The following is a 14,308-nucleotide window of genomic DNA, read 5'->3' as shown; positions in this document are numbered from 1 at the left end:
TTTTTACATTCAATATTGCACATTTGCACTTTTGAACCAATATAGTTCATTATGGTGGCACTTTTTGCACTAGCACTTTGTTCATAGACAGACAGAGAATGGCAAGGCCCACTTGGGTTTAATTTCAAATGTTGCACAAATGGTAATAATTAAATGACCCTACACTTCATGATTATAAAGTCAGGGTATCAGTAGGCATGGAGTTAAAGCAATTATGTCATAACTTGTTTTCATTACATGGACAATGTCTTTTACCTGTCAGGAGTCATTGAGAATTTTTCAGCTCCATCTATACCACATATTTATTTATGTATTTATGTGTGCAATGCCTTCTATAATATTTATACTATTTATAAATATTTAGCGATGTATAATGTTCGTTTTTACCAAATCTAAACTGTGATAAACAATGCAATATGTTTAACCATATTTTTGGGATTTACGGTACAGCAACATGTTTTCTATGTCTATGGTTTTGGTGTGACACATGTTTAAGCATTAGCCCTATAAAAATGTGAAGGTACTCTGCATGCGCGTCATGTGATCATGGCCTCCTTAGGCCAAACCGCGTCATGGCGGTGGTGTGAGGGCTCAATAAATCTTTTACATTGCACCAAAGAAGGGGTTCACATTAATTTGTTTCATGGAAGTAAATGGAAGTACCACGAGTGAAGACTGCAGTGATATATTTACATATATATACACACACAAGCGGTGTTTCTGCCACAAACTCTCTGATTTTTATAAACTAGAGGGTCTGTGACCACAGAGTCGCTTTGTAAATCTGTCATAGAATGCCTAATTTCATGCTCTAGGAATTACATCCCCTTGTAGCCCCATGTTTTATTGGGTTTAAGATTAGTTTGTCATTCATGAGAATGAGGTTAACAGAGCTGTAAAAGCCAACACTTAGTATTCTGTGCACTAGACATATATACAGTGGCAAACTGTGGTCAAAGTAATACATAACGATATGGAGTGACCATAATAAAATGTTAATGCTTTACCTATGTCTATGGGATTAGTAGGAAGGGTTAGTTGTGTAATGGACAATTGCATCCACTCCAGAAATCTGTGCTTGACATCGTGGTAAATCCTCATTGCCGCATTCAGTTTTTTATTGATAAAATGCATATCATTGATTGGGTAAGAATAAATGTTAGACCTGGCATCTTTAGTGTGTTTTGCCCTGTCTTTTTGCTTTTGACCTCTTATTTGTTTCTTTGGGCTGCTTTTAGCTTTTGCTGGTTTTAGAACTCTGGCATTTTGCCACTGCTGACCAATGCTAAAGTGAAGGTACTCTCTGTGTAAATTGTGATTATGAATTGGTTATACATGATTGCCATATTGGGTTTACTGGTAAGTCCCTAGTACAGTGCATTGTGTGTGCCCAAGTCCTGTAAGTCAAATGCTACTAGTAGGCCTGCAACGCTGATTGTGCCACCCACATGAGTAGCCCTGCAACCATGTCTCAGACCTGCCACTGCAGTGTCTGTGCGTGCAGTTTTAAATGTCCATGTAGACCTGGTAAAGTGCACCCACTAGCCTGGCCCGAGCCTTCCCTTTTACTATGTGTAAGAACCCCTAAGGTAGGTCCTAGGTAGCACCATGCAGTAGGCCATCTACTGGTGTGCTTTACATGTCCTGGTAGTGAAATGCTGCTAATTGTGTTTTTCACTATTGCAAGGACTATCTCTCCCATATGTAATCATTAGCGGTGCCTGGTAATGCCTTACAAGTGTAATTTTCAATTGGGAAGTGATAGAGATTTGAACTTTGGGTTCCCTAAACTCAGAATTTAAAAATGCATCTTTTAGTTAAGTTATTTTTTAAATTTTGTATTTGAAAATGCCACTTTTAGAAAGTGGGCAATTTCTTGCTTTACCATTCTGTGCCTCTGCCTGCTTGTGAAATCAACGTCTGGTTTATAGGGACAGCTGGGTTGTTTGTGCATTCACTCTAGATGATTACACAAAGGGAGATGATGTGTGCCCTGCATATCCTGATTGCCCATCACCAGGCTGATGGGACTTCCTGTGCTGGGAGGACTTGTCACTGACACTTGAATGGGGCTGTGCCTGGCCTCTCACAATTCTGTCTCCAACCTCCTGTAGTATGTCAGGAGCCAGAACATGGCAAGGCAGGATCTGTGCACTAGAAAGACTGTCCTTTGAAGTATGCCTAATTCAAAGGTCAAAAGGGGTATAAGTATTGGACTCCTAAACTCAGACTTTTAGAACACTTCTGGATTAAGAGGAGACTTTGCCAAGAGGAAGCACTGGAGAGCTGTCAGGAGGAGTACTGCCCCTTTGCTGTATCACTTTGCTGGGTTGGCCTGCAGTTGCTGGTTCTGTCTTGGAGAGGACAATGACTAGACTTTGCTTTGGTATCCTACTTGAGAAGATTCTCCAAGGGCATTTGCTTTCTTGCCTCCTGTTAGGAAGTCTCAGGGCCAACAAAGACTTCATCTGCAGTGTCCTTGAACTCCTCTATTTTGGAGTTCTGACCTGCCAAGTGGTGCCAATTCCAGTTCTGGGCCCTTAGAGGTGTTTTTGCTACTTCAAAAACTGAAATTCCACGCATCGCCCCTACTGCGCCGTTTTTCCCACTTCAAGCTTGCCGTGCGGTTGAAAAACCAACGCATGGCTGTGATGTGGTGGAAAAGTTTGATGCAGAGCCTGTTTGTGGCTGGAAGTACTCCTGCAACCTCATTCCGGAGCACTGTGTCGTCAATGTCCAAGACCCCCTCTCCGAGGCAGGCCCTGCTGGGCGGCTGAAGGAATGGACGCATCATCTGCTCGAGCCACGAAGAATCGACACAGCACCTGTTGCTCCCTCGCTGTATTGACTCAAGTTCGTCTGGATTTTCAACGCATTGGACATGTACGCTATGTCTACATTGACGCTGAGCTTCAGTAAGAAACCGAGGCCACGTGTCCAGAGAATTGACGCATCACCTCCCGTCTTAGCAAGAAATCGACGCATCATCTCCTCTCACAGTAAGGAACCCACGAATCACCTCCCCTGGTAGCAGTATGGATCTGACATATCACCTCCTCTGGGAGAAAGTAACTGATGCATCACCTTCCCTGCAAGTAAGGAACCTATGCGTTGCTTGCGTTTCCGGCACCTCACCTCACCTGCGCCTGTTTTTGTCTTTGATTTTGACACATTCTGGGTACTTTGTGCTAAAAGTTCCACATCCATACTGTCATACAGACTGAACTGTTTTAAACCTTTAAAATTGATATCTTGATTTATGCATGTTGGATTTTGTCATTTTGGTTGAGATAAATGTTTATTTGTGTAAATAGGTGTGGTATCTATTTGTACTCTTTTCACTGTGTTAGTGTGTGTTTATGTACAAACGCTTTACACATTGCCTCTGAGATAAGCCTGACTGCTCATGCCAAGCTGCCCAGCGGGTGAGCAGGGGTTATCGTAGGTGTGTAACTCCCTTACTCTGAATAAAAAGAAGGGTCCCTTCGTGGACAGGGTGCAAACCACTGTCAAATAGAGAGCCCCATTTCTAACAATAAACGTCCGCTATTCAGCTCCAAGGTGCCCCAAGGGGTGAAATGTTTGTGTTACTCATACACAGCCTACGTTTTTAAAATAAAGACATTTTAATATTAACAAAAACTAAGAAAATGTCACAATTCACTATATTTTCCTGGTGATGGGTTGGTAGCGATGTAAGTTTGGAAGTAGTTTCAAAAACATATTTGCTGTGTCTGGTAGAAAACCTCAAATGAATTGATAACTGCATTAATGTGTGCACTTTTAAATGGCAGTGCCTAGCTCAAGGGATAACTCATACCTCAAGGAAACATTAAAGCTTAGTAAACAGCAAGGAAGAATTCATTTCTCTGACTCTGCCGAAGAATGCACATTCCTTCGTGTCAGCCTCTTATTTTTCCAATTGTAGCTGTGCTTCACCCTTTCTGGACGAGATCCCGTGCTCTCTATGTCATAAGATTACAGCTGTGCCCCAGACAACCTTTGCAGTTTGATCAAATCCATATTTAAGGCGAAGATCGGAAGAAATATGAAAAAACAAAGATTTACTGTTGTCTGGCTGTCCTTAAGGATCAAGGAAAGGGAAGCACTGTAAGACATTAGCTTATGGCAATCACTATAATCTGGTAGACAAAGGAAGAGCCAACATCTATGCTCCCTGGACCAGTCTCCTTCTGGAGGAAAAAATAACAGTACGCCACATTAAGGATGCGTCTTCAATCAATTCATAGGGTCTATTTTACTATGAATTATGTTTTTTTCACAATTAAATGCATGAGACATACAAAAACAATCATCACAAGAGGGTATCATTTCGAATATATGAACTTCAAAATAAGTGTCCATAGGTGACTGAGCTTGTGTAGAAGGACTTAGATAGGGTTCCGTGGAGTATATTGGGGCAATACAAGAAACAAATAGGATAACAACCAATTTGGGAAAGAAAAGTTAGAACTGGAGTCAAGAAATTGAAGATGGGTAGTTGTTTCTATACTATTGGGGGACTTTTGGGGAACTTCGCCAGCAAAATGAGGTCTGCTACTTGTATTCAGCTCTATGGATCACGCGGATTATGTTCTACCACTGTGAAAAAGATTGTGTCTCAGGATTCATCCACTGTGTAGTGATTTACTGAAGGGCTAAAGCTGTCAACAAACCTAGTAGTGTTCTTTATGCGTACTCGGAGGTGTCTCAGTGGTGGGAGTTAGGTGGAAAAACATCCTTGCTTGGCTTCTGTTTGGCAAGGGGTTGAAAATGATATTGCTTAACATCTTTCACCAGGACCGTAGCCGGTTAGAGGTAGGCAATGCATTGTTGCTAATTCTGTAGAAGTTGTAGGCAGTAGCCACTACGGCAAGAGTTTCCGGAGGAAGCTGGTTGTATCGTATGAAGTTACTAGGGAGTTCTTCTTTGAATTTGAGTGGGTTCATTGCCTTAAGGATATTATGCGTGATCCTATTTCACATTTGCTATTGATCAACCCACAGTGCTTCAAACGGGATGACAAAATTGTTTTCATAAAGCTGGTATATAGTATATACCATTCTTCAGAAAAAGGGTTGCAAAATGGGCATAGGGTACTTCAAAGATCCTCGATGTTTCAAATTGATTTGTTTAATCATTTGGTTTTGGGGATTCCTTATTGTCTCTGGTACTTGCAAAATATTTATTTGGTTGAAGTGGGATTACAAAATAGGGAGTCTATTATTTTATTGATGGTGGTAGAGAATATTTGAAGCAAAACAGGTTTATAAGCAATCCCTCAAGTGTAACCTAAGGAAAAGTCATCAGGTGTTTGGGAGGGAAAAGCCACTGAAATGCTTCGTCTTATGTACTCACATCCTGATACATACTGAAGTCTGGGAAGTTTACACCTTATGAGCTGACAGATTGGGGAGTGGGAGCAATGAAGGAATGTGTGTGTGATCGGCGTGGGGAGGGGGCGGCTAGCAAGCGGGAGGTCAAGGGAGCAGCAAATGAACGTAGGCAAGCCACATAAGGCTTGAACCTGGCTTGAGCCAGAAAACTGGCTTAGTTCGATGTCCTCTTGGACTGTTGAACACAAAACGCAGCATGCTTTCATATGGCTCCTACCTACACATGCTCTAACCTCATGGGCCAAAAATAAAACACTAGGCAGTAACTTGTAATGTAAACTAGGTGATACCCACCTAATGGCTGAATTGCACAATGTGAAACCAGAAAACGTGTGGTGATTCCCAACTTCCCCGGTTGACCAAATTCTTTGATCCCAGGCAAATATTTTATCTCACCATGGCTCCTTTTTTCTTCACTATCTCACATGAGAGCAACTTGAAAACATGAGTTCAGGGTGTGTGTTGTACAAACACCTCTCTTGTGTTGAATATGACAGACTGTGCTCTTACTCCAGATATAATAAGAATTTAGGCCTCAAATGGGCATGCATGGCATTTTATTTCACTCATGGCATTGTCTTCAGCGTGGGCGGCCATGAAAGTTTCTAAGTCCATGTTAAAAAACTATCACTCTAAACAAATGTCTCCAAATGCAATCTCTGCTACAGTAAGGTGCAGTGCTTAGTTTGTTAAAAAATAAGTGCCAGGGCTCTCGTCAGGAGGCCACTGCAGCTTGCACCGCACATTGCACTTGCTATGCTTTTAATGATAGTAACAGCACAGCTACTAACCATCACACTCCTACAATTGTGACAATTCAAACAATTTCAGGCACCCAAAGCTATAAGAATGGCTTGGGTGGCAGGTAATAGTAATTTTAATGTATATTGAATTGATAATTAACTGTTGCTGTGGTCACCTCTAAATTAGCTAGACAGTGCCACCTAGTGGCAGATTGTCACAAGCGCTGGAGATGACAATTAAGTGCCGGTGCCACTGGAAACCACCAGCTCAAATTAAACACTGGTATGGTGAAACGCTTCTGCGTGTTAAAGGAATAGACTTTTTTGTATTTTAAGGAGGCTTTATTTTATTTTTATATGATGTTTGTTGCACGCTTTACATGACAAACATGTTCATGGCTAGTCTCGTGCTCAGGCTATTGGATTCAAGAGAGATGCTTGGCCTGGCTCTGACTCAACACTCCTTGTTAATTTGTTGACTCACCCAGCTCTGGCAATGGAGGAGCTTAGAAGGGTAGGGTATGAAAAATACTGTGATGTATAAGGTCCACTGCATACTACATCATATTGTTGAATTTGATTTTTAGTTTTTAGGAGAGGGTGTAATCACTGTTGTTAAACTAAAGGAATGCCAATTTCATTCATTTTCCTGAGTGTTTTATGCGTGCACCAACACAATAGCTTCCTTTATTCTGTTCTGTTGATGAGCATTACACATCTAAAGGAGAACTCATAACTTTAGAGGTGGGATTCTGATGTTATGGAACGCTTAGGAGGTTCTTAAGTCACAGAATCAAGTTTGTCCCACACTAAAATGATAATAACTTTTAAAGTTTGTATATCGTCCTTCATCACACTCTTCTGCCTTTTCTAAGTGCTGTAAATGACACATAATAGAGATACCTATTTTAATATTACTTAGTTCACAAAACTCAAAAGGATGCAAGACTGAGTCTGCATTTGGACTTGGAGCGCAGAGATTGTTGCAGACATCCGTGGCAAGCATCATCGTGTGGCGCCATATTGCAGGGTATTCTTAAAAATCAGTTGTGGCTCGCCGAGGGAGTGCTGCGGGGTGTTGAGGTGGGACGGGATGTGGCAGGGTGGGGGGTAGTGGACTCGGGCATATGACAGAAGGAAGTAAAGTAAGTAAATAAGTAAATAAAACTATTTATCTTTCGCTCACTGCATCGCCAACTCCGCCACTACCCCCCCCCCCCGATCCCTCACCCTGACCCTCCCCCGCCCCCCCAACCCACTGCCCCACAGCACTCCCTCGGCGAGCCGCCACTGTTAAGAATGTGGCCTGGTCATGACTAACCACCAACACAATCAACAATGATATACATAAATAAACTTGAACACACACTTACACATAAGCCTACATATATATACACATATGTAAAAAAAAAACTACTCACACAGCTATTAGACAAGTGGTGACTATGTGGACGATCCAGTGAAGGCACTATTGTCTGTCCGCTGCTTGTAAAAAGGGAATTGTGAGAATAGCAAAGCAGATCTAAGGAATAATTAACAAAAGACCCAGGAGCACATTCACAGTAACAACACATAAGACGGAATGCACAGGTGACATATTATGCTTAGGATTATGTTAAAGTGACTTGTAAAGCGCATGGCTACCTTGTCAAGTGTCATGGCCCTGGCCTCCTCACCAAACAAGAGTGCTCAATCTGTTAAATCATATTGTACGGATAAAAAAAACCAGGTCTTAAAGTAATGCCGAACATCAAGCTATGCAACTGGAAACCACCACGGAGGGGGTTTATTTCGCAACACTGCGGGTGAATCACAGCCTCTCATTAATAGTGGCATACCATTCCACAATTTAGGGCCAAGATATGCAAAAGATCAAAGCTCTTCCGGGATTTCCTGATCATGGGAATCATGGCCAGGTCTAGATGGCTTGAAAACAGGGTGCAGTTGGAAGCGTATTCGGACACCAAAGATCTTAAGTACATAGGCCCTGTATTAGCAAGGCACTTATGCATATAGCATAAGGTCTTTAAATTGAACCCACTGCTCAAGAGGCAGCCAGTGCAAGGTGCAAAGGAAACTGGTTGTAAAAGTATGCCTATGTGGACAAAGAAGCATACGGGCTGCCACATTTAGCCAGATGATAACTCAGATGACAGCACTGTGTACTGGATCTGTCTGCCCCAGGGTTGGCGGGACAAATGTGTGATAATGGGCTGCAATGTAATAATGCAAAAATATATTATATAAGTAGCAAATATGTTGGGAGTTTGTAACTGTATACAATTTATAAGCATGCAGACACATGTATTGATGGACCAACCCACTGTTAATACATCATGCTCTCTGGCTGATGCAGTTGCGGCTTACTCTCACACACACTTCTGATTGGAGTGTCATCACAGACTTGAATGGCCTACCCCTTTACCTAGCAAGGTTCAGCACGGGAACACCCTTTTTCTCCACTGACTTCTGGCAGCTCAAAGTCACTCAACGCACAGTGTCAAGTGTAATAAGCGCTACATAAATGCAATTATCATTTATTTAGCACACTTCTGACATCTTTTTGGCCTTTTTCTGATCACAGTGCAGATTAAACATCTAAATAAAAAAAATCATCATTGCAAGTTCATCAACGATGAAAATTGCCTAAAACACTTACTATTGACTTAAAAATACCTATTTCCAAACATGACCCAGTGTTTAGGATAAGTGAGAAAATATTAATGTTAGTTTATGGATGACTGTGTAACAAATGAAATCGGTAGGTGGCCCATGAGTCTTACCAAACATATGTCAGACAATCATTGTTGATCAGTGCAGTCGACTTGCACTTAGCAACAATCATTTGGCTACTGAGAAAGGCAGGCACTGGGGGAAACCTGGATAGTTCTGTAGGCTGGGGAACACGTGCGCTACATCTCAGAATAAATGAGAAAGTGTTTGTACAGTTTACAAGGATCCTATATCAATTCTAGAATTCAACTGGAATGTGAATTTTTGAAAGAGTATATGCTATGAAATTGATAGATGACATTTAGATGAATTTTCTAAAAATGAAATGTACTATTTGTCAAGTGATCTTTACTTCCAAAAAATCAAATACATTCAATCAGAGCAAAGAAGAATGAGGAATTGAGAGAACTTGCCGCTTAACCCATATTTTTTAACAAATAAAATATGAAAAATGTTAAAGTTGTGCCAGTGGAAAAGTGTGCCATTCCAGACCACACCTTCTTCAACAAATTAACAATATACCAGTTACTTGGCATCCAGTATCCCAGTCAACTACAAAGCGTTTCTCACCCATTTTTTTGGCAGGATGACATGATCTGTGGGATGGAGCTTTCTGTACCAATCCCATTCTTCTCCGTCTGATGCCAACCACATGCAACAAAATGTTGACAACATATAAAGAAAATAATTATGCACTAGAAGATTGGAAAGAGCATTATTATGTTTCGTTACCAGCCTGAACAAGTCCCTTCCCACTGGTGTGTGAGAAAAAAAACAATGAAAACCTACTTCCACAGATAGACCATTGTTAACTCAGTCCTTCTGCTGACCAGCCATGTGCTCTGCGAGGTATGCAACGCTTACAACGCGCGCGTTACCACGACCTACTATTACAACGCGGTCGTAACAACGAAAGTTGTTACCACGCATTGCGCTGGGGGGCGCTCAAGGATAGGAAATGATTTAATTTACTATCTCAACACCTTCCCTACTATCCACGGGGACTGGTGTTGGAATAGTAAATTAAATTATTTAATTTTGCGCCCCCCCCAGCGCAATGCGTGGTAAAAACTTTCGTTGTTACGACCGCGTTGTAATAGTAGGTTGTGGTAACGCGCGCGTTCTAACATCATACATCCGCTCTGCGATAATAGCCAGTCGTATTGTTGACCACAATGGCCCACCACGAGTCCACGAATTTGACTCAGTGATATTCCACCATCTTGTGTGTTTCTTATTGGCACACACAAATATCATATACACAGTATGGACTACCGAAGTCTTGTCAAGGTAAGTAAAAGTGGATTGTAGAATAGTACACATATACTTCTCTACATAAGCTTATCTTGACGATATGTTGGAAGTCGATATTGTATATAAGATATTGTTGATAAGTCGATATAAATGATATGCTATTGTAACATATAGTCCTTGGCCTGCTGTTTGCCACATGATGATTAATCCGGAATAATCTATGGCCTTAATATTGTTTTTAATGTTTTCTTTTCTTAGAGGCATCCTACGTGCCTAGTTAGTCGTCTCGGGTCTGGCTTCAACTAAATGAGAGTGAGAAATGGATTCAAATGTAACTGAGCGAGTGCCAGCACTGTTGTTAAGGTGTGTGTGTGTGTGCATGCCAAGAAAGTCTGCTTTAGTTCAACTTTGAAAAGGTATTTGATTGTGACATTTTACGTGTTATATATCAGTGCTTATTTTCAGCTGGTGGTTACAGGTGGGGCCTACTGGCACGTATTTGTGGCTATACCAGCACTTCCTTTTCCTCATTAGACTTTGACTAAGAGCAAGAGAGAGAAAAACACAAAAGTAGGAAGAGAATAATGGAAAAGCAATGACAAAGGATGTGAAAAAGAACCAGCAGGAGAGTAATAAAGTGTCAGCGAGTGTATAGTGGTGGCAGTAAGAGGCATGAGATGGAATCAAGACTACACGTCCTTGGAATTTTTCAACGCGGGCATTCTGCAGCTCGGGGTAAAACTTTTAAACATATTATTTTACAAATAAGCACTGTCTGTTCTGGTCTCTACAGTGAATTCCTAAATCTTCTATACTAACTTTTGTTTTACTTCATAAAAAGTAAAAACTCCTTGTAGTTGCACAAACACAGCTTGCAGCCCCTTGTAGAGATGCTTAATACTATTGGAGTTCCCCTATTAAGAGTTTAAGGTTGATCCTCGAAAAGGCCCTTCTTGCACAGTACAACCAGGCAAAAGAATGTCTGAGACTGCGCCATATTAAAAAACAACAGGAAGATACTATTTGAAGTTTCACTGTTTTGGCATTCTTAAACTCAAAATGGCTCTCCGCCGGAGCTTTGTTTTGCTGCGTTTTGTTTTCACAGTGCAGAGGCGGGCCCAGACAGGAAGTGCCGCCTGAGAGGCTGGGCCAAATCCCGCGGGGATTAGTCCTGGCCAGAGCGACTGCCATTTGATGCTGAATCACTTTCAGTGCTGTGTGGAAAGACAACACACGCCCAAGTCAAAGAGCACATCTCCGTGCGCTGCAAAGCCCGCAAACAGGTGGGACGTGGAGTCACCCCGTTGCTATGACACTTGAGAAAGGGCCTGTCAATCTTCCATTCTAGACGACAGATACCTGCTGGGACCTTGAGAGACGCGGTTAAAGGAGGGAAATTGGAGAGACTGAGTTCTATAAAAACACTTGCAACCACACTTGCTGTCAGCCAGCAATCTGTGGGTGGTGAGACAATATTATATTATAGCTATTAGGTTTTTAATCTTTGAAATTGATATCAATAAAAAGGAGCTGATTGATTGCTTTTGATGTAACAGTATCCCTGCCGACTGTTGGCAGTGTCATACTGATATGTATAGTGTCCCTGCAAAGTTTTTGTGGAGCAAATAACTTTGGCTATGTCAATCTCCCATTTTAAAACAGGAGCGCCATTTTGGGGTAGCATTTGCTGGCCCTATGTTGCCCCTTCTAACGCTTCTGGACTGCTTCATATCTCAGTAATTTCAAATGTTTGTCTATTGATAATTTTATAGTGAGCATGTCTTAACGTTTTGCCAGGATCAGCAGCTAATTTTTGTGCGTTTATTATCATGCTGCAGCGTCTTAACTTCAGTGAGGGTTGTTTAAATAAGATAGCACCGGCCATCATTGTGGGAGAAATGTCACGCCACGTCAATTCCAGCAGTGTCTTTGTGAATGAAAAAAGTGGGTAGTTTCTTTTTTTCTTCTTTCAGGTAAAAAATACTTCACATCCATAAAGTACTAATCTAACTTGTGAGAAGTTGTCAGGAAAATGATTGGCTTGAAGTAAGTTATTCTGTTCGCATTTTACAGGTTGGTAGGTTGTCTGTAAAACATTGTTATAGCATGTAGTCAATAAAAATTATAAAAAAAGAACTCAAAGATATTTTTAATGTTTTACACATTTTCCCTCACGGCTAACAGTTAATTCACCATGTTATATTTCAGCAACAGCCCAGTTATATTTTCAACCAGCATGAGAGCATTTATTATACAGCCCTGTGTTTCGTCATGACATTTATTGTGAACTTTCACAGTGGAATAGAAAGAAAGAAAGAAAGAAAGAAAGAAAGAAAGAAAGAAAGAAAGAAAGAAAACAAATGAGTGATTAAAACGAAATCATAAAGTAATGTAATCTAACTCTTTAAGAAACTTCTTTGATTAAAAATCCCTCAACTGTGTGAGGCACATGATGGACTTCACTGATAGCGACTACTTTATATTTTCTCACCTTTACTGTTTCTATTCAAAATGGCGTTCAGTCCTTGTAAACTATTGCAGACACAAGAGTCGCGTGTTAAGAGTGGCTGTGAGAAATGAGATTGTGTGACTTGTTGCCCTCATACACACAACGCGTCTCATCCACACGCGATGTACATGTACAGGTTTGGCACGAGAAAAAGACGCCATACTGCTGTCACGCCATTAAGTAGGAGCACAAACAGAAAGCACACAGTTTAAGGGTAAAATCTGATACCCAAAATATATCTGACGAGGAAAAACAAGGACCCGAAAAATGCGCATTAAAGAGTGCCAGTATAAACTGAAGAAGTGTGTCCGTGCATGCACTTCTTGCTAGGACGAACTTCTTCATACAGTTCATATTGGAGGTAAGTAAACAGGCAAAATACTTTCTTGTGTTCACGTGCGCGTACATTGCGCCTCGAAAGTCGCTAAATGTTGGGTTTCAGCGCTTCATTCAAGAACGGATACAGTATCTGCTGTATGCCTATCAGCCAGATTTCGCAGATGGGCGCATTTATTAGGGTGACCCGTTGACGCCGCTACGCGCTCTGCTTGCGTTAACACTTGGTTGCGTTTACGCTATCTGTTGACATGCCTCTTTGTGCAAATGTCACGCGTTGCAGTGCCCCGCAAGGTGATTAACACTAATCGGCATGACTTCGAGCGTGAACAGTGCCCGGCAGCGGAAGAGCGGCCGCCCAAAATGCATGTAAGAGCGTTCAGCCGGTGAACCTTTCTCTCAGCAAAAGCACAGCCCGGGGCGTGAGCCAGGAAAAGAAAAGTGAGCGCTGCGAGGGGAACGGTGTCAGCTTTTTTGAAAAACTGCTTAAACAAATACGAGTAACCAAATAAATAGGAAAAAAAACAGAAAATACATTTTATTATATAGAGAGCTTTTTGCCGTGGTTATGGTGTTGCATAGCGCTTTAATTATGTATTATTAAATGTTAATGTCACCCTCATAAGGATGTAGAAGGGTGAGGTGACCATCCGGTCGTTTGTATTTCTGACCAACATGCAAGAACTGTTTGTACACAAGGAGCTACCTGCCATCTTTCATGGCAGCTTTTGTACATTTAAATCCAAACGACACAAAATTGTTTTTTTTTTTTTGTTAATATGTGAGTTTAATTTCAAGACGGTATGGTAGAGGATTGCATTTGGAAATGCGATTTTTTTCGCGTTTTCTTTGCTATGATTTTTAAACAGGTTGAAGGCAAATTATGACTACGATAAATTACTATGAATGCCGCCTTGATTTATTGATTATTGTGAAAGGAAGGTTTATATTTTTCAGTTTGCTGGAGACAAAGAGATTGCAATGCTTCTTCATGGGGGTGAGAAAATAGGACAGTGTGCCGCCGCCCGGCAGAGGGCGCCCCAACCCGAGTTACGATCGGGTGCCTAATATTTCTGTCACAATTTAATCTTCACGCCTTGTAAAACCCTCTACTGCCCTCTGCGGGGACTAGTTAAATTGCAGATAAGTAGAGACGATGGGTTTATTGCAATAGACATTGCACGAGCAAACGTATGTTTCCAGGCTCTATTTCTCAAACTGTGAAGCTACAAGTTAATGAAACATGTGTAAAGAACTTGTTCAGGGTGGTGCTTATAAAGCTCACAATGTAGCATCACAGGATTACACTTTCCTTTTACATGCCAGCATCACTCTTC

This window comes from Lissotriton vulgaris, chromosome 3_1, assembly GCF_964263255.1.
Source record: "Lissotriton vulgaris chromosome 3_1, aLisVul1.2, whole genome shotgun sequence".
NCBI lineage: Eukaryota > Metazoa > Chordata > Amphibia > Caudata > Salamandridae > Lissotriton > Lissotriton vulgaris.
Note: the sequence above shows the minus strand (reverse complement) of the source record.